The sequence below is a fragment of the Gavia stellata genome, chromosome 8, assembly GCF_030936135.1.
Source record: "Gavia stellata isolate bGavSte3 chromosome 8, bGavSte3.hap2, whole genome shotgun sequence".
Classification (NCBI taxonomy): domain Eukaryota; kingdom Metazoa; phylum Chordata; class Aves; order Gaviiformes; family Gaviidae; genus Gavia; species Gavia stellata.
In genome coordinates this window covers 34503426-34523772 of record NC_082601.1, presented here as the reverse complement: position 1 = coordinate 34523772, position 20347 = coordinate 34503426, and positions in this window count along the sequence as shown.

Genomic DNA, 20347 nt, shown 5'->3' with positions numbered 1-20347 from the left:
TGTCAGCACATGAATAATTAATGTTAATAGTCTCATCAACTTGAGGGCATAGTGCAAGACTCATTGAGCAAATGTTGGTTGGGCTTGTCCTGCCTCATGATGAAGTCTTTTCTTTCACGTAAGAGATCCCACAGAAGAAAAGCTGCGCTCTACTTCTTGGGTGTTCCTTGAATATACAAATGTAAACATTAAGTGTAGTATCCCATGGTATATAAATGTGGCCAAGATTGTGTATTAAATGTGAACATTCAGTGAATACCTAACAAAATGCTGACTGCAGGCAATAGCTGGTTTTACTTTAATTCAACCTCTTGAAATCCACCCATAAGGTTTTTTTTGTTGTTGTTGTAACAACACATGGTATCATAGTATCAGTTACATTATGTTGTTCAGTGATTACTTCATAAATTTTAAATGGAAAAAAGTGGAACTGTTTCAATCATGAAGTATTTCTACACGCTCCCCAAACCGACTTGTCCACTACAGATATCAGGACAAAACAGAAGAGCGAGAAGAATGTTAGATCCATTACGCCTGACTACTACTGCTAATAGTAATACAAGCTCTCACTAGTGCCCTGTTTTTTTTCTACTTTTAAATTTCTTCTTGAACCCATAATGGAAAACTAGATTTAAAATGGATTTACCTCTTTTGGCTGTGACTGTAAACCAGGCACAGATAAAGTAAGCACCACATCCTACTTTTGATAAACAGACTAGCAAGTTAGGTTGCAAGAGGCAAATGGTACTAATAAGAGATCAGTGAGATGAATCTGGTTTCTAAGTCACAGGAAGTTTTCCTCCAAAGTGAAATACAATTATGGCTAACAGTAATACCTCAAGTTCCATTTAAGATGCCCATTTTATGAAAGTGTCACAAATTGTTGAATACCAATACAGTTCAATAAACTGCCATATTAATCCCCAAACTATTTTAAGTTATGCCCATTCATCTTAGAAAAATCTAGAAAATGTAAAAATTAACAGTTAGGAGTTTCATTGATTCTGACTCATGTAAAATACCCCCCCCCAAAATAAACCTTTCCTTAGACTTGCCAAAAAACAGTAAATTCACACTTGACCACAATGAGACCACACAAATAACAAATTGCCCGAGTCTCCAGAATTTGAAACTGGAAATCATTTAATTAAAAAACCAGAAGTTTCAGAATACATGAGACAAGTATAATATTAATCTATTTATGAAACACACTTAATGTAATACTACTGTGTCTTCATCCTTTTCAGTTAGCATAAGCATAACAACATGACTTCTAGATACTACAAACCTATTAAAAATACTTGAAAAAGTTGTTTGCTTTAAAAGTGATCTGTACTATTGGTGATGCTTTTCAAGTATGGGTACATTCTTCACTGTTGAGTAGAACAAGAAAAGCTCTAAAGTAGTTTTGAAACTGGTCTAAACTCAGAGCAAAATATCAAAACAATCTGACCAGATGGCTATTGACTGTAGTAAAAAGGAGTAAATTCAGCAGAACTGGAGGAAACAGCACATTAGCACACTTTTTTGCATTAAACTGTAATCTGCCTTGCACTAGGACACACAAACATCAGGCCAGGCATGCACCTTAATCTGTTCCTGAAACTTAAGACCTGAGTCAGGTTCTTTGTTTTAATTTTGTGAGTCTTCACACAGTAGCAGGATGAATGAGACAAGAGACAGGCAACTGCTGGATAGGAGCACTATCTGAAAGAGCTTCGCACTCACTGCCTGCAGCTCAGATTGACATTTGGATTGACAGTGTCCCCTAAACAGGGGGACGATCCAAGCTGCCACTTCTACAGTGCATTATGATTCAGTTATGAACAGTCTGCTGTTCAAGTATTTTGCTGGTTTGAATTGCTTCTTTCCTCTCTCCTAGTACATAAATAAAAACAGCCCATTACACAATACTCCATACATTTTGGTGACTTACTTTTCTGGTATGCTTTAATTAGGTAAACTTGAATTGGCTTACAAGTAAGAAAAAAAAATAGTAAGTGAGAGGCAGACCAGGAAATATATTGAAATTCACTTTGCCTGCTTAGTATATAATGAATGATGAAAGCATTAGCTTTAAGATGATAATTATTTTTGTAGTCCACAACAGTGAATACTTTACTGGGGATATTTAGAAGAATTTCTTTGGGTAAGTGAACTAATAAATTTTAATGAAGACAAGTGTGATATTTAGAGTTAAACAATTAAAAGCAAACATACAGCATATTTAGTAAATTGAAAACCTACTAGTTTGATGTATAAAATACACATTTGTTTCAGCAGTATTTTTCATTTTTAAAACTATGCACCCACATCTACTTTTAAATTTCTAAACCTGTTTTTTCTAAGTTTAACCAGTACCCATAGCACCAAAAATGTAGATGTTAAAACTATGAAACAATTTATGAAATAGTCTAAATAAACAGTAATTTCGAAATAAACTCAAGCCTTATCCAGATGTCCAAAAAAATCAACAACAAAAAACCACACAATCTAACATCCCATTAAACAGAAAGCAACATAGAAAGTTTCAACAAAGGAACTTCAAAGTAGATGGTCAGCAGGATGCTGGTTTGTTGTGGACTGGGCCCTGAAAATGAAGTGGCTAACATTTTTAAAGTATAGTAACTGCAAAAGATGACCGTACCTTCAGCTATTTGCATCTGCTTGTAAGAGATAACTAGATTTGTATTTCTTGTTACTACTTATCACATACAATGCACTGTAATCTAGTGAAATGTTATGCCAGTCTCACACATTGACTTTGAAAATGTCAAAGCAAACAGATGACTCTCCACCCCGACCCCTAGAACGATACATTTGCTTTGACATTCCTGCAAACACACAGGCTCTAACGATTAACGAAATGAGTAATGGTCTTAAAACAAAGAATACTGGCACAACACTGGTCCTGTAGTGGCCTTTCTGTTTTTCCATGGCAGCTAAGTATACTGTATAATACCTGTCTTTAACATACCCAATGGTTTCTACAGCCCAATAGACTCTTCATCAGCCCAAAGAAGCGTAGTAATCTGAAGTTATTTCCCCTTCCATTTCCCTGCAATACAAAGTAAGTCAGAGTTTCCCTGCAAGGACAGGATTTTCCTCTGAAATCCCATTTATTTAGATAAGCAGAAAAAGTGACATAGTAGCACAAGGAGAAGAAAAATGATGCTAATTGGGTATACGGAAAATTCTCCATGCTGAGAACTATAAGACTTGATTATCTCAGAGCACTTGAACAAGTGCCAAAATACACTGTAGAGTATTCAAACACAACACGCTGACAGTCCAGGCAGGTCTAGTAGAAAGACAGGAGAACAACTGAGTAGGCAGTCACACAGTTAGACAAATTCAGAGGAGATGGATAACAGGAATAGCAAAAGGAAGGTATCATAAAAAGAAAATATTGTACCTTCCTAATTCTACAAAAGTGCAAATGTCTTGCCTGTGTCATGTTAGGATACTTACAGATTTCTATTAGAAACTTCCAAAAACACTGGCATAAATGTTGCTATTTCCCCTTATGTCCATCTGCTGGTTAGGACATGCTGCCTCATACCTGCTCCGGTCTGGCAGATATATACTCATTTCAAGTAAAGTCTCTAGTCTCACTTAATTTAGCAAGGTTATCACAATCCTAATGTCCTGTGTGATAATTTTTGCATAGAATCGAAAGTGGTTCCAGGTCAGGCATGCAGTGATATAAGCAGTTTGCCTGAAAACATAGGATTTTTCCTTAGGAGAAGTAAATAAATAAGTGAAGCAATGATGATTTAGGAATTCCTCCTTTATGCAATATAGTAAGTAAAATGCTTCAAACCCCATGTAACAGCACTGCTATTCTGGATTATACGTTGTGATATTTTTCATGAACTACCCATTGTGTCTGTGTGGATGATGCTAAGCCCTGTATGCTCTTTTTTGGAAAGCAAATTGCATTCAACCTACCAGATTAATGACACATAAATAAATAAAAAACTACGATTTACTGTTAATAAAAGACCAGCTGTCATCCTACTGTGGAGTTGAAGGTGCAGCATGCACAGAGATTGGTGATAGGTTGCTGACTCATTTTTCATTTACTTTATGGATGTTTTTTAGCATGAGGAGCTTGCAAGCTACAATGCTCTCTCACCCTCATAACAGAAATCAGTAATTAAAGTTTAATATGCAGCATTGAGACTATCTGCATCTCTCAAGGGGCCACTAGAAGGAAATTAGCAAAGAATGATGCAAGTTTGCTAGAAGGATTTGATAGCCAATTCTAATTTCATCAGCTTTGATTGGGAAATTGAAAAGGCACCTCTGGGGGCACTAGCCATGTGTTTCCTGCAAGTCTCTCATTTAATTAAACAAGGCACATTAGCAGATTTTGAACTTACCCAATGTAAACCCCTACAATTGCCATGGATTTCTCCTGAAGAAGCTCTCTGCTCTATTCTGATAACCCAGACTTCCTAGCATAAAACCCTGTCACACAAAGCCAAGTGGAAGAAGACAGACAATTGAAATTATATGCTGATTAGAGGCCAAGAGAAGATTGCTTCTAATGCCATGCCATGCCAGCAACTGAACAAGATAAAGCCCTTTTAGCTGAAACAAGAATCAGCTTGTAGCACACCTTTGGTTTTTTGTGCAAGAGCAAGTTTTTTTTGAAACATTATTCAAAAGGTTCAAGTGTTTTGAAAGGTTATGGGCTTATAGAAAGCTCATAAGTTTCAAGAATGCTTTACCAGCTCTTTGAGTTCTCACTGAGCTCAAGCGATGCCAGCTTATTACTGGCATTATTTATGCTTTGTACTGCTACCAAGCCATTTCTCTTGATGAAAACCAAGCAGTGCCAGCAAATTAGCTTTGTACCTTGCTAAGGCTACTTCTTCTCACATTTTCCAGTGCTCTCAGTTTACAATGTAGTAACCAAAGGGATTATTTCTGCATCTCAGGTATAGAATATGTACTTCAGGGATGTATCTACAGGATATTTTCTGATCTGGCTACTAAGAGAACAAAAAGGCTTGTTTAGATTCCGTTTACACTTCCATTTCTTCTAGGTCAGCCTCTGTTACTGACAAATCTGTGCTGTGCATGACAACAAGTGGTTATTTTAGTAGCAAAAGTTCTCTACATAGGAAAATCATCCTTTTACCATGACATGAGAGGGATGTAGCACAGTGTCTTTAGGATGGAATCTCTTTCAAGAATTTTCTTTTCTGCAAGCAGAAAGTTTAAATCTTTAGGTTTTTTTAGAATAGAAGTGACTATTTCAGTTGGAAGGGACCTGCAACAATCATCTAGTCCAAATGCCTGACCAATTCAGGGCTGGCCAAGCATATTATTAAGGGCATTGTCCAAATGCCTCTTAAATACCGACAGGTTTGGGGCATCGACAATGTCTGTTCCCTGCTTCTCTGTATTTTAGGAAAGAATGAAATCTAGTTATATTGCAGCTGTATTCTTTTCAAGCATGTAACAGTGCTTGGAATACAGAGGAAGAAGCTCAAATAAAAAAGTGCAACACAGATTAAAGACACAGGACTGATTTCTAATGTCCAACAGTCCAGCAGACATTACTGTATCCTGCATCAGGTTCTGGAAAATAAACATTACTGCTGCTGGCCAGATTAGTAGTTGAATGATTGTCTGGTTTGGAAAGGTGCTTGTACTTGTTGTGATGCAAATCCTTGGCTATGAAAAGCCAGTTGCTAGTTTTACATCAAGAAAACCTCACGTTCTCAAATAGCTCAGGCAAGGAAGTTTCAGGTGTCAGCTGCTAATCTGAACAAATCAATGTCATTTTGATCAGTGCTATGTGAATTTGAAGAAAAATTGCCAGGTTAGCAAATTCACTTTCTCTTGAAAGTCCCCATGTGTTCAAGCTTATGTAAGCTTAATTGAAGTCAACGAAGTGCAACTTCTTTTTTTGAACAATTTAAGTACCTTTTATTGGAGTCTAATGATTATAGTCACCAGGGTAAGTTTTCCAAAAATCAGCAGAAGACAGAGGGCCTTATGCCATTCTTTGTTTACAGTTATGGAAAACAAACAACAATACAGAGAGAAAGCTTCATTTTTATTTGACATGTGCAACTTCTAATGAATAGAGCAGTTGTGACTCTAATGGGGTCACTAATTTTCATTTCAAATAAAAAAGGCTGATGTCAATATTAATAAGATTAAATGTCCCAGAGAAGCAGTAGCAGAACAAGAAGTTTTTATTTTTTTTTTAATAAAGAGAAATGCATGCTGGTTTACTTTTCTTTGGTCTGGTGAAAGCTTCACTTTTTCCAATGTATTCTGACTGTAATACAGTTTGATTTGAAGGAGGGAAGAGAGAGGAATGATTAATTTCAGACTTTCTCTGGCTGAGGAAAGGGGAAAAAATTAAAGATTTGTTTTGAAGAAATACTCTTTTCTCCAGCAAAGGACTTCTCCAAAAAGTTTCTGAATTTCAATAGAGTTTAAGAGAAGTTATTTTCTTCAGAAAACACTAATTTTGATGAAGAAGGTACTGCCTACCAGAAGCAAAGAGCAGGGAAGACATCACACTGATGTGATTCAATTTGCCTAAGCGTGTTAACCCATATATCTAATCAGTGAATCACAATTGCTCCTAATGCTTGCTGAAGAAGTGGACCTTTCCTACTGCACCAGGCTGCAGGATTGTCCAGAGGACCTAAGGAATCTCCTCAACATCCTTAAAGCATCAGAACCCATGACTGGCAGCAATAAATAATAAACACATGAAGTGTTCCAAAAGACAAGCTTATCATCTCTTCAGGCCTTTGTATCTCTCCCTTCTGCACTAGTGTGGTTTTATTCATTTCTACTAGACATCCTCCACTTCAATCTCATGATTTAACTCTGCAGTATAGAGCATGGACCAAAGTAATCATTTGTATAGGTACAGGAAAACTCAGGAGATTATGATTTATTTATTTTTCTTTCCTTGGCCCTTCACTTAAACAGGAATATGTTTAGTACGTTTGCCTCTCATCTCAAATTCTCCACTTTCTCTCTTATATCTACATAAGAATTTCTAACCGGACTCAATTAATGTGATATAAATAAGAAAAAGTTTGCATAGCATTGCTTTTCATTTCATCATCTTACCTCTTGTAATTGCTTCAGCATTATATAATGCTAAGTCCCTTGTGCATTTGCAGGCTGTCAGAGTTGAATAGCAAGCTGAGGGGGATGGCAAAATCCACCTAAGCAGCCTGGGTACCCAGTAATCTGACTGTCTTCAGCTATGTGGGCTTCCTGCAGTGAGTAGAGAGATGTTCCATAGCTTTCCAGCTAAAAATTTTGATCCCTCAAACTAAAGTTCGTTAATTTTTCCTTCCTCTCCCCCACCATCATAACACAATATTTTGAAACAGTTAATGTGCCAGAATTGATTTCTGCTGTGTGCTTGCTTTACATAAATAAGCTACTTAAAATATATTAGTCTATAAACCAGCTCATCATTGTTCTTTCTAACTGTAAGAACCCAGCTAATCATTACACAGATTTATTTACACTGTGAGCCTTCAAGCTGATGTAATTACCTCATTCTTCATATTTGTACCAGGGCACCACTGATTAGTTAGTAGAACTTGCAATAGGTGGTCTTTTCCACAACTTCCCCGCCCCCCCCCGCCTTCTGGTGAGACTTACATCGTCACTTAATATTACAGTGTGCGTGTGGGGGTAATTTTGTTATTACCTGCTTCAAGGACAGCTTTATAAAGGTGAAAAACTCCATAACCACAAGAATTCACTAAGGGTTCAGACATACTATTGAAACAGCAACATCATAATTATCCAAAGCTTGCTATTTCATACTTTTACTTAATGTTTGTCGATATAAGCTAGAAAAGATTAGCGTAAAGCTATTTTGTAAAGGGCAAGACAACCCTTTGTGTTCAGAGCTGATCAATAACAACTTACACTGCAAGAACTGTGACGCACAAACTGTCTTACTTCATGCTAATTTAATAGGGAGGGTCTGTACCACTGTCACCCACTGAACAAAGAAGCTTAATGCTAAGTTATTAATAGTGTTTGAAATAGAAGCCTTAAAATTTGTTCTGAATTCTTGCTGAAATAAAGCTGAAGTTACAACATGATATCAAGTCACCTGAAACTACAGAAACACATACAACATTTTTAAAATGTTTTTCTTCCATTTAAGACTGAGCAAAAATGGATTTTCATTTCGCTTGGGAAGCTTTGTCTTATTTTTAGGCTGTCATCTCTTCCTGCAATAAGCTTTTCACGTATCTACTAGCAGCCAAAAACACATGCCGATCCAGAATTCTTTCTTGCTTATGGTGTTTCCTTGCATGCACCCGACACTCATTAGGCCAAAATAATCTGGTCCCTTTACACAAAGTAGAGCCATCGGAAAAACCAGATCATACATGAGAACCTGACCCATTGCCATTAATATTGCGTTGTCTATGGACAACTCTAATGCAGCATCATTATGCTACAGTGCCTAATCACTTCCCCCTGCGGTGACATGCAGACCCTTCTAGAAAAGCAACTACCACTATTGCTACAGGAGACTGGTTGACTTCGGCACAGAACTGAAAGTCAAGATCATTCCTTAATAAAGTACAAAGACTATTCTCAGACCAAGGAAAGGCCTTTTCTGTATAATGAGTGAAATAAATCCTTTGCAAGCCTCATGCTGTAAGGCACCATTTTGTGGAGATTGCAACATCTGAGGCATTGGCATTGTGAAGACCTGGCACAAAGTCTGACAATGAGTTAACCATACCATGGGTGGCAGGAGTGATGTCAGATGTCAGCAAAACAGCATTCATCAGCTGGAGACCCACAAATGCCAATTTTCATTCTAAACTTTATTTTCAAATAGAGTTCATGGTTTATACAGGATACACTTCATGCCATCAGAGCATTTGAGCACAGCACTGAACAAATAGGTGGGATGTTATTTTCTTAAAAATAGAGCTGTAAACATAGCATGATATATTTTATTCATTCAGAAGAACAATAATCTTTCATAATCAGTTCATCAAGGATTGTAGCATGTGTTACCCAGATGTGCAAGCAAAATACCTAATGATTCCTTCTGTACACGTAGCTGTTTTCCTCTGCTCTACTTTTATCTTTAGACTCATGAATATTACTTTTATACTTTCAGTTCCTACAAAATTAATGCTCTTAGTTCTACAAATGTAAGTAGATGTACATTCACCTAAACATTGATTTAAGTGTTTTTTTAGGTTTGCCAGAGATTTTGTTCAGTTTCGCATATCTTGATTCCATTGTACTCATGCCACAACTCAGGAGGCAGAGAATACACATGAAAAAAACTGGCCAATCAGTTTATGATTTCATCCCGGGCTTTCAAATTTTTATTTGGCAGGAGTGTAACATTTTACTGCTACTCTAGATTTCATCCTTCTTTCTTCTATTTTATAACCATCCCTCTTCTTCCAAACCATTGCTGTAGTACATTTAATTAAGGACTCTGTTCTAAACTTTCTATATTAACCTTAGAAAGGTCTTAAAAATGTTGATTCCTTTATATACTTACATGGAGTCTGACAGCCTTATTATGTGTATGTATAGCTATATATACATATTTATATAAAATTACACATACCTTCTTTTGAAGCATCTTGGTAGCATACTAATGAGACTTTAGAAACAAAAAATAAGAGCTTAGAAGGCATTAGGTTCCTGGTATACTCCAGTTAATTCTGATCCACCAGAAAATGTCTGCCCAATGTGTTATCAAAAATTATATCAACTCCTTCTTGCTACTGTAAGCTAGTATGAATTGCATGCAAAGCAGGCTATAGGTAAGGAACTCTCCTGACACAAGCTGCTTAGTAATACTTTTAGAAACTAAAATCTGATGTAAAAAAAATATAATTAACATGTTGCACCCATTTTTTTTACATAAATTGGAAGATGAGGCAGTATTGTTCTTCTATAGTGAATAGATCTCATGCATTAATTAACCATTTCTTAAACTGTCCATTTAGATTAATGGAGATAATGCCACTAGAGATAAAACTAGCTCACTACAAAATAAAGCATCTGAGTGACAGACTTGTAATCTGCATTAAAAAAAGGAGGAGATATGAATGAAAGGACAGAGATGTATCAGATATGTACTGTCAAAAATATGTTCTAGAACTTGCTTCACTTAATTCCTTTATAACACACTGACAGGAATGATGTATCATTTAATACTTTAAAAGATTCTTCAGTAAGCCAGAGAAGTGATGAGCAGTTCTTTTGACCCTGGCACCCAGAATAATTATGATTATCTGCACTATTTAGCCTGAAAGGAATCGGACACTGTTCATGGTCTGTTAGTTCAGCTATGATGTTTGATAATCTATATGCACAAGTCATTGAAGGTCACTCAACCTTAGAGTACTTCAAACACACTTAGTTAGCCTTTACTGAATAGTAAAATGCAAGTGCCCCATTTCTACTCCTATGACACTATTGGAAGACTAGAACTGCTGAAGGATGAAAATAATTTCATTTTATGTCTGCTATGTAGAAAGATTTGAATAAACCCAGTTGTTTGGTTGAACTGTAAATATGAAATACCTGCTGGGATATTGGAGAAGTGAAGACTAAGCAGAAGGAAAATGAAGCTGAAGAAAAATAAGCTGATTCTGTGCAACTGGTTAGAAGTGTTACCAGAATTTCTCTTCCACCCACACGCAGAAAAGAAATGTATAAGCATTCTTTAGCTACAACTTTGCCTCTGTTGACTAGCAAGGGCAACTGTACTGGTTCTGTATAAACTTTTTCAAAATATCAAATAAAATACTAGTTTCTGGGTTGCACGATGAAAGTATTTTTTATAGAACGGAAGTCACATGTAATTTTAAAATGCCTCTAAAATTCCTAAGAGATGTTGTTAAAAGAAAATATAGTACAAGAAATGGACCATCAACCCACTAGTTTATGTTTAAATGTAAGCAACGCTTCCATTTGAAAAATACAAAGGATCATCTCTGTAGACCTACTCAGTAGACTTATGGAAATTCGACTGGACTTTTGCCTAAAAGAGAAGCAGCATGGCATCATCACACAAGGGAGTGAAGAGGCACACCAAAAGAACTGCTTTTCAATGAGAAAGGGCTATTTGATTGATCTATGCTCACTGCAAAGGACAATACATTTTCTGGCCAATATGAGGAGCAGATCCACTGATCTTTAGGAGATTTCATCTCTTTTTCACTGCTACATATTTACAGAAAGCATCAGACTTTGAGCAGGCACAAGACTACCCATTCAAGACCAACTTTTACACTCCAAATTTGAAAAATAAAACCAAAGTTAAAAGATTACACCTATTTCTCTGCTGTTGCAATGGCATAGCCTTCCAACTTTTTCAAAAATCAGTATTCTCTCACTGATACAAAGTTAGTATTAGAGAGCAGAGACTCAGTCCTCAGTATTGATTCGAGTCATCTCTATGACTTAAGCCTGTTTATAACAGCAAAAAACTTCTAAATGTATAATCTCTTTACAAGTACATTATAATCTTTTAAGACTGTCACAGAAATACATTTTCTTTGCTATTGTATAGTCTGCTTCTACATGAAAAAAAACAGGGTAGGAAAGATACAGACTGTGTCTGATTTTGAAAAGTACCTAGGAAGTCAGGTATGTCTCTCTTTTTGAAGCTGCAATTTCTTATTTGGAAATCATCTTTATTACATGCAGAGCTGCAACTTCCAACATTTTTCATCCTTTTAGCCAGGCTGAAGCAATGCTGGGGTGAGAGCAATTCTCTTCGTATTCTGCATGCATCGTCTCTAACAGCTTTGCTTACCAAGTTTTAACTACTGAAACCATTGTGGAAGATACATAAAAAGCCAGGTAGCTCTCAGATAGCCCTTTTCTAGTGGCACAGTGAGAATTTCAACACAACCTCATTCTGAATAAGTTGGAAGTGCCACTAAGAACAGTCTGAAGATGTTTTTGCTTCTCTCCAAAACTTTAAAAGAGGGTAGTAGATGAATAGCTCTTTGTTAGCTGTCCCTCCCCCACCATCCCCTGTATGTTAAGTTTATAAAAATCTCAGTTTTGGGATAAAATCCTGAGCTGATTTTTTTAAAATTTATTTTCCTAATCCTATCTACATCCTCAACATTTGTAGTAAAATCATTTATTTATTATAAATAACTGAACTAAACACATGCATAGTTCTACTGAAGCTTTATGGTGGCAAAATGTTGTATTTAAATCTGAGGTTAAAAAAAAATCGATACACAATTATTTTTTTATACATCTATGTTATTCAGTTTTCCTTTGGATCTCTCTATTAATCTTGAATTAATTTTCTCTATGCAATGGTTATAAAGCCATTATTGGGTTTTGTATCTGAAATACTTTAAAAAAGAAAGAGTATCAAGTATTTTAATGTATTATAAGGAAATCTATATCCAGGTACCAGATCACAGCTGCATATTTCATTTTTATAACCAAATAAAATTGCATATTCCTTAGTTCAGCACAAATAAATCATGCTGTGGTAAAGAATGGTATAAAGAGCTGTCAGACAAGGATGTGGGTATTTCCTTTTTTTGTCTATTTAAAGTGGACCATTTCCTGTTCTATCAGGTATCTGTGATCACCAAGGAAAATATTAATGCCTCAGCATGGTGGCCACACTCACCATGTCTGCATTGTCACTAATGAAAACCCTTTCATTGACCTCAACATCAGTAGCATAGACTGCTCCTGAAAATTCAAGCCTAGACATGTACTTATGACAACAACTTTCCAGTCAATCATCTTAGAATAGTGTTGGGAAAAGAGGTTATGTGGATTCATATAACTCTTCTTTTTGTCATACAAGCCAGTGTATGTGTTTTTTCCTCATGGTAGAACAAAGAAGGAAAAAGTTTGCCAGCAAGTACTCTTCAGGAACTGATCTCTGCTTCTCACTACTGGTCTAAAAATGTAGCTTCCTAGTATTTAGCAAATGGCTCATGGATATATCGAGTTTTCTTAAAGTATTACTATTGTTGATTTTCTTGTTTTTGAAGGGTTTCTCACCTGGCACAGAAAATTGACTGTTCCACGCCAAGTTTCAGTCACTGCAAATTAAGGATGTAAGCCATAATGACTAGTCCCCAAAGACTAGAAGACTTTTTTCCCAAACTTGGGATGGAGGAAAAACTCATGACAAAAGAGGGGTTTGATTTGTTCATACACATTCTGCTGTCTTTATCTGAAGCTTGATGATACTCTTCCCTCCTCATTCTTGTTCATTGGTAGTCTTCCACATTTACCATCTCCCATAAATTTCCTTAACAGCAGGGAATAATAAAAATGGTAAAAGTCGAATATAAGATATTAAAAACAAAAATGTACCTCAGCGCAAAGATGACAATTCTGCTATCCTTGGTCTGGTCTAAATTCAAATTGGTTTGAGGTCTTAAGCAGGGTTACTTTCTCATACTTACTTCCCACTCACATTCTAAAGAAAGGGATGTGGCTTTTAAATTATTCCTGCTTATCAAGCACTATTACCAGTTTTTAGATGTGTAGACAGAAGTTGTTAGTTCTCATAGATCCCAGAACCTCCCTTTATGGTACCAGAAAAGAGAGTTCTATGACAGCAAGTTTACTCTGAGCATCTTTTTTCTCAGCTACCCTCAAATGGTGAGTAAAGGGTCCAGAAGGTATAACAGCCACAGAAAATAGTGTGATCTTTATAATACAATGGAAGAGGAGACAGTTTTGCTTAAATACAGCTTTGTTTAAATAGCATCAAACTCAAAGCAAATTTATAATCCTATAATTGCTCTAATGCATTATTTTCCAAGCAAACTTCAACTTAAATATCACCAAAGAACTTCACTTGTTGACAGGGAACCAAGTGAGAGTGATTAGGAACATGAATAGAATGAACTAAGAGAGGAAAAAATAAATCAGAAATTGAGTCAATATCAATGAAAACTAGGGTTGTCGGCAGTAGAGACAAAAACAGAGTCTAAAACAAGGAAGAGAGAACAGTTCAGAGTACTAAAGCATTTGTGCTACAGATACTACGAAAGAGTTCAGATTTCTGTGGAGAACTTGATTTATGTTTATAACCTTATAAGGTTTATGGGCACCATGGAGAACAAACAGACTGGACAAGACAGACATCATCTTTCATTACAGATTCCAGGCCATTCAATCATTCATCCTATAAAAAGTATGATTTTTAAAGATGTAGTGTATGGGTTTTTTTCTTGTTACTGCAATGCTCTAAGTGAGGAATATTTGTCAAGATAAAAAACTTGTAACAGATTATAATTTAAGGGAAAAACCAAATCTTTCAGTCACTAGCCTAACCTTCTACATAATCAATCATAATTATAACACACATGACCCTCTAAAGCAAAATGGCTGATACTGTCCTTTAAGAATTACAAAACTCCAGGGAAAAAAGCAGCCTTTGATATACTTGCTATTTCACCCACTTAAGAGCAAATCTCAATTTATTTCTAACACTCTGCCACTTTCCTTGTCAGATGTTACGGGTCATTAACATCTTAGATTATTTGAAGAAATTTGCCATTCAGTTGCTTCCTCACTCTTCACAACAATACTTCATGTGGATTATTACTGGAATTAATGAACACTTTTTTAAAAAGGATTTGGCAATTACTTGTGACTTTTGAGTATACGTGATTTTTGACTAAGCAGCCAGCATGCAACAAGGCTGAATTTAGACAGGCAGTTGCATGTTTATCATTAAAATTCATAGAATACCAAGGTTGGAAGGGACCTCAAATATCATCTGGTCCAACCTTTCTTGGCAAAAGCACAGTCTAGACAAAATGGCCCAGCATCCCGTGCAGCTAAATCTTAAAAGTGTCCAATGTTGGGGAATCCACCACTTCCCTGGGGAGATTATTCCAATGGCTGATTGTTCTCATTGAGAAAATTTTTCCTCTGTGTCCAGTCGGAGTCTCCCCAGGAGCAACTTGCACTATAGGAAGCAGACTAGAAGCCTGATTATTAAGACTTATTCTGATATTTTGAAATCTGCTACCTGTCTTGCATTCAGACAACTTGGACAAAAACTTTTTAGCCAATACCAGTTATCAAATAGACTCTGAACCAGAACAGACAATAAATAGCATAACAAAGAACCCTGTATATATTCAAGGTCCATAACAGAGAATATTTCTTTCCTTCTTCTTGACTACCAAAGGTGTTAGGAAAATTCAAAATCTTGATCTAGCCTTATACTGCAACAATTGTTTGCCCATAAGTGACAGACAGCTAGGTAGGCATACTGCGCCATTTCGCTATCAGACCTGCTTTATACCCCAGCACATTATCCATTATTCTCCTAAACTCAAAACCACAGGTCATCCTGTCTTAAGAGAAAGACACTTGCAGTTGCCATTTGTGGCTAACAAAGGCTGCCTCTGTGCACAGTATCACAAAAAAATTATTTTGCTTTTTGCCTTACAGAAATGTTAGCTACAAACGCTGTCAACAAAAATTGCCTGGTTATTGCTAGCAGCACAGGCACTCAGCTTTCACTTTGCTGAGGGGCTTGCCACATACCAGCAGAACTGTAATCTTGCTTGGTTTTACCAGTGGGGGAAGGAGGGCTGCCATGCCACATGGCACTTGGAACTGCTACCACACACAAGCCATTTATGTTCAGTTTACTAGCTTGCAAGTTAAACTGCGTTTTCATGCAAACATTAGTGTAGTTGGGTTTTTATTTTCCCCATCTAGCATAAATTACACAGGCACCTTGCAACCATAAACCAGCCACCGATTTAATGACAGTCCTTGAGAGCACGTTGCAATGCCACAGGGGGCAAGAAGTTGTCTTTGTTTCAACACCAGTAAACAGGTACCAGTAACTGCCCAAACAGAAGTATGCTTTTGGGTATTCCTTAAAGCAAAAAGTACATGGACTATGCTGTAGTCAGGACACATGCTCCAAATATCTTCAGTATGACTAACAGGCAGATTCACTATGCGTGGAAATAAGGAGGCATCTTTCAATGCTTTTAGCATCATTTTTATTCAAGCTATATTAGTGCTTCTAAATTCTTGCAGATACCTTATGGAAACTCCTACCTGCATTCACTGATAGTAACTCGACACTTACATGACAGAAAAGTCCAGTGAACTAGGAAATTAAGAATTGGTAATATTAGACATGACAAGAGTTCTCTAAATGGTGCTCATTCCTGCAAACTTATTACCCTTAGCTTCTCTTATCTAAGAAATAGGGAAGAAAAAAGCATCCTACCAAACCTTCTTCTTAACAGAAATTACCCACCATCTAGCTCTTTTTATGAGCCACATCTGGCAGCCCCAGCACATCTGCTTCCTGCCTGCTCTTGATACATAACACCCTCATTCATTTCCAGGTCCATGAAGTTCCTATTTTCCAACCATGATGTGACAATTGTTTCCAGGCAAATAAACCCTTGCTTTTTCACACTGTTTGGAAATATCAAGAAACATGCATTTTTCACACTAAAAGAATTCCTTTCTAATATTGTTAAAACTTGCCCACCTGCTGTAAATGCAGTTTCAGTAATTGGTGATAAATGAGGAATCACACCAACCAATACATTTAAATTATTTACCATCTATAGGGCAATCGCAGTTTTCAGGGTAAGAGAAATGAACTAGCTCAATATTATTGAAATGCTCCCCAGATAGGGAGAATCAAGTAGCTCATTGAGATTACATGTCAATAATAATTTAATGATCATCATCATCTTCACTGGAGTCTCTATTATATCCTGTAGGTTTTATTTTTCACATGCGTATGCCACATATGTGAGACATTAGACGAGAAAAAAAAAATAACAAAAAGCTTTCAGGCAGGATAACTTGTTTCCTGAACAAGTCTACCCTAAACCTGTGAAGTGAAGACTTTTTCAATCTAATTGTGCCAAGAGAGACGCAAGTTAGATAAGCCACCACAGGTTTCCATCCTTAGAGTCAAGGCAGCCAACCCTTAAAACATTCAGAGTTTCAGCCCTTTACTAACTGCTTTGTGACTTACGAAATTTAGGCACTTTTCTTCACCGACAGCTGACACTGCAGACAACAAGCACAGCAAAGCAAAGAGGCACATATGCTTATTCAATGGCAATCTGTCAGCCATGCTGTTTTCTCTGGGGACAGCAGGGCAGACCTGTAATTTTTTAAGCCCCTGACAGTTACAGAAGGTCTATGCTTCCTCTAGTAGAAATAATAAGACCTTTAAGAATGGACAAAAGCTTGAAAAAAAATGTTCTATATAGTTCTAGGTTGATTAATCAATACTTAATTATTTAGCAGCTCTAAATGGCTATCTTTGGCTGGCATGCATACAAAACATGTTATCATCTGTCAATAAAGGCCAGCAAATCAGATTGCAAGCATGTAGCAGGGCATTGCTGTGCAGAAAAGGAGTTTACTCTATTTGCTGCACTTCACTATTTCATTTCATCAAAGGTGTTTATGTCACACTTAATGAGATAAGGGACAGCAGAGGCCTCAACAGCAGGTCTTAGACAACACTGTCTGATAACTGTAGCAAACTGGGAATAAATACTTCTTTGCAGAAACCATTTTTAAAAGCCCTAATAAAGTAATCGTAGGCCTTAGTAGAAATTGGTTAATTGGATCATCCACGTTTTGTTCCAGGAGTAAAATGTGTATTCCTATGATTAATTCATTAGAGTGTGTTTTTACTGAAATTAATTTGATAGTTCTGAATCAAGGCATCACGTTGCTGGGTGGCTATTGTGCTTCTGCAGAAATTATGTACTAACAGCTCCCGATGTTTCTGCCTTGCTAAAGTTGCCTCAAGTTATCCGTTCCTCTGGATGTAATAGGGATCTTGTTGATTCAGCTTGTGGCCAGCACAACCATCGCTCCCCAGAGCTCTGAGTAAGGTCAGTGGCTGTTGATTCACAGCAGTCTTTCTGATGCGATGGGAATACCTGACATATATAAAATGGTGTGCCAAATTTTTTCCAGTTCCTTTTTAAACCTCCCCAAGCAGTGGATGAGCTTTGCTCTGTATTTGCTTCTACCTGAAAGGCTTAGAGAAATGGTGGCACTGGCCTCCATCTAGTCAGTAGCTACTAAAAGGAACATGATCCACCACTGCTTCACAAGCCCAGACAAAACTCAGCTGAGACAGTTCACCAACTTTTTTCCATGGAAGTTTTTGTGCTTATTTGGTTCCAGTTTGATAGCAACCAATCTTCTGCTCTGACAGTCTCTCTCACCTGCTAGTGAACCCATCTACAGGCTTTTAGGAACATAGTGTCATATACATATTTGTACTCATAACAGGTGTATCGTCAGTAAATACTGCTAAAGTATCCATATGAGAAATCAGCTGCTTACCAGCTATGTGAATGCCTACAGACACTGGGTACTTGTGATTCACACACATGAGAGAGCATGAAATTACATTTCACTAAGGGAAAGAAAACAGAAATCTTTTACTGTCCACCTCAAACAAAATTATTACACCCTTTCCAGAAAGGTGTCTCAGAATAATAATGTCTTCTTACAGCTTCTGAGATCTCTAGATAAAAATTACTAAATACTAATATTAGTTATAATGCAATATTACTCAAAGGCCCATGCTGAAATTTATTATTTACTGTACTAGGTACTGTATAAGCACACAGCTAGAAAACCATCTTTGCCTTGAGTAAACCTGTCTCTAGACTGGGCTGCTAGGAAATCAACAAATACAGATATAAGGATAAAGCAAACTTAATGACTTCTTTCATCATGGCTATTCTAGCTCTGACTCTCATATGTTCCATGTAAGCCATAAATCTTTAACTCTATAAAGTAGTGAGAAGCTAAGGTTAACTGAATTGTTTATTAATCCTTAAGTCAAATTATAAGGACAGATGTCTATTTACCTTTCTACATATCTTCCATTCTTGAGATGAAGTGTTCTGAACAAAGAAAATTTTTCTTTTATGGACTTGTGCTGGACAGGAAAACTTTCCATTATCTGCTCATTAAAATAGGCTGTAATAATTAAATGCATACACATGCTTGAATGATAAATTTTAGTAATAAGTGTGCTGGAACTCACTATGACCTTATCAAGCAGGGTTAGCCAGTCATTAATTCAGATAACACAATTTATTATCATAATCTTTTGCTTATACTATTGTTGGGCATATGATTTATCCTAATTTGCATATGCAGATTGAGATGCAATCATTTCATTAATTTTAATGCTTTTTCTTAATCCCATCAAGATTAACACTTTGTCTTAAAGTTCTATACAACATATTTGCAACTGCCCACTAATGTGTTATCCTAATATTAGTATGGGTGAATTATAATGAACAAAGCGCATTAATTTGCATGTATAGTTATAGATGAGAAACCACACCAGTAAGGCATATACACAACTATCTTTTTCCACATAGAGATACTTGTGTATGTTAGGAATGCTACAGCTCCTGTATACATTGCATGCATTTTCCAGGCAGACATTTTGGGGACCATCTCTGACCACTGCCTGTCACCACTGACATAGAGACACCGTGCAGTGAGATTTCATGGCACGGTCATTCTGGCTGGGTAGGGCTGGAAGACAGTTTAGTTACTGTCACCTCAGGCATTAGTGGAGATTTGCCACAAGGTAACACTAGCAGCGTCAAATGAAATCCTTTGAATAATCTTAAAAGGAAGTAGAATAAATGGGGACTGAAGAGAATAGAAAAATTATTTGAAAGCCAGCTCTAACAACAGTTTAGCATCTTATACATCACCAACAAGTATTTGACTTTGCTGTTTTTCAGTAAGATACAGTGGCAGAATGAACCATTCATTAATACTTCAAAAGTGACAACTCGCAGAAAGCAGACACTTGAAACTTTGGTTACTAAATACAGATTAGGAACAGATCCATCACACTAATTGACATGCAAAGTTCAACGAAATCATAACCTTTATTCTAATATTTGTTTTAATTCAACCTAATGCCATCTTCATTTTATATATACTCTGTGCACACACAGGTATGTAAGTGTATAAATGTATTTGAATGCAGGATAAGTAACTACATTTCATTCACAAAACTAAGAATTTTCATTCACAAAACTAAGCCTCTGTACTCGGCTCTGGTGAGGCCGCACCTCGAATACTGTGTTCAGTTTTGGGCCCCTCACTACAAGAAAGACATTGAGGTGCTGGAGCGTGTCCAGAGAAGGGCGACAAAGCTGGTGAGGGGTCTGGAACACAAGTCTGATGAGGAGCGGTTGAGGGAGCTGGGGTTGTTTAGCCTGGAGAAGAGGAGGCTGAGGGGAGACCTTATCGCTCTCTACAACTACCTGAAAGGGGGTTG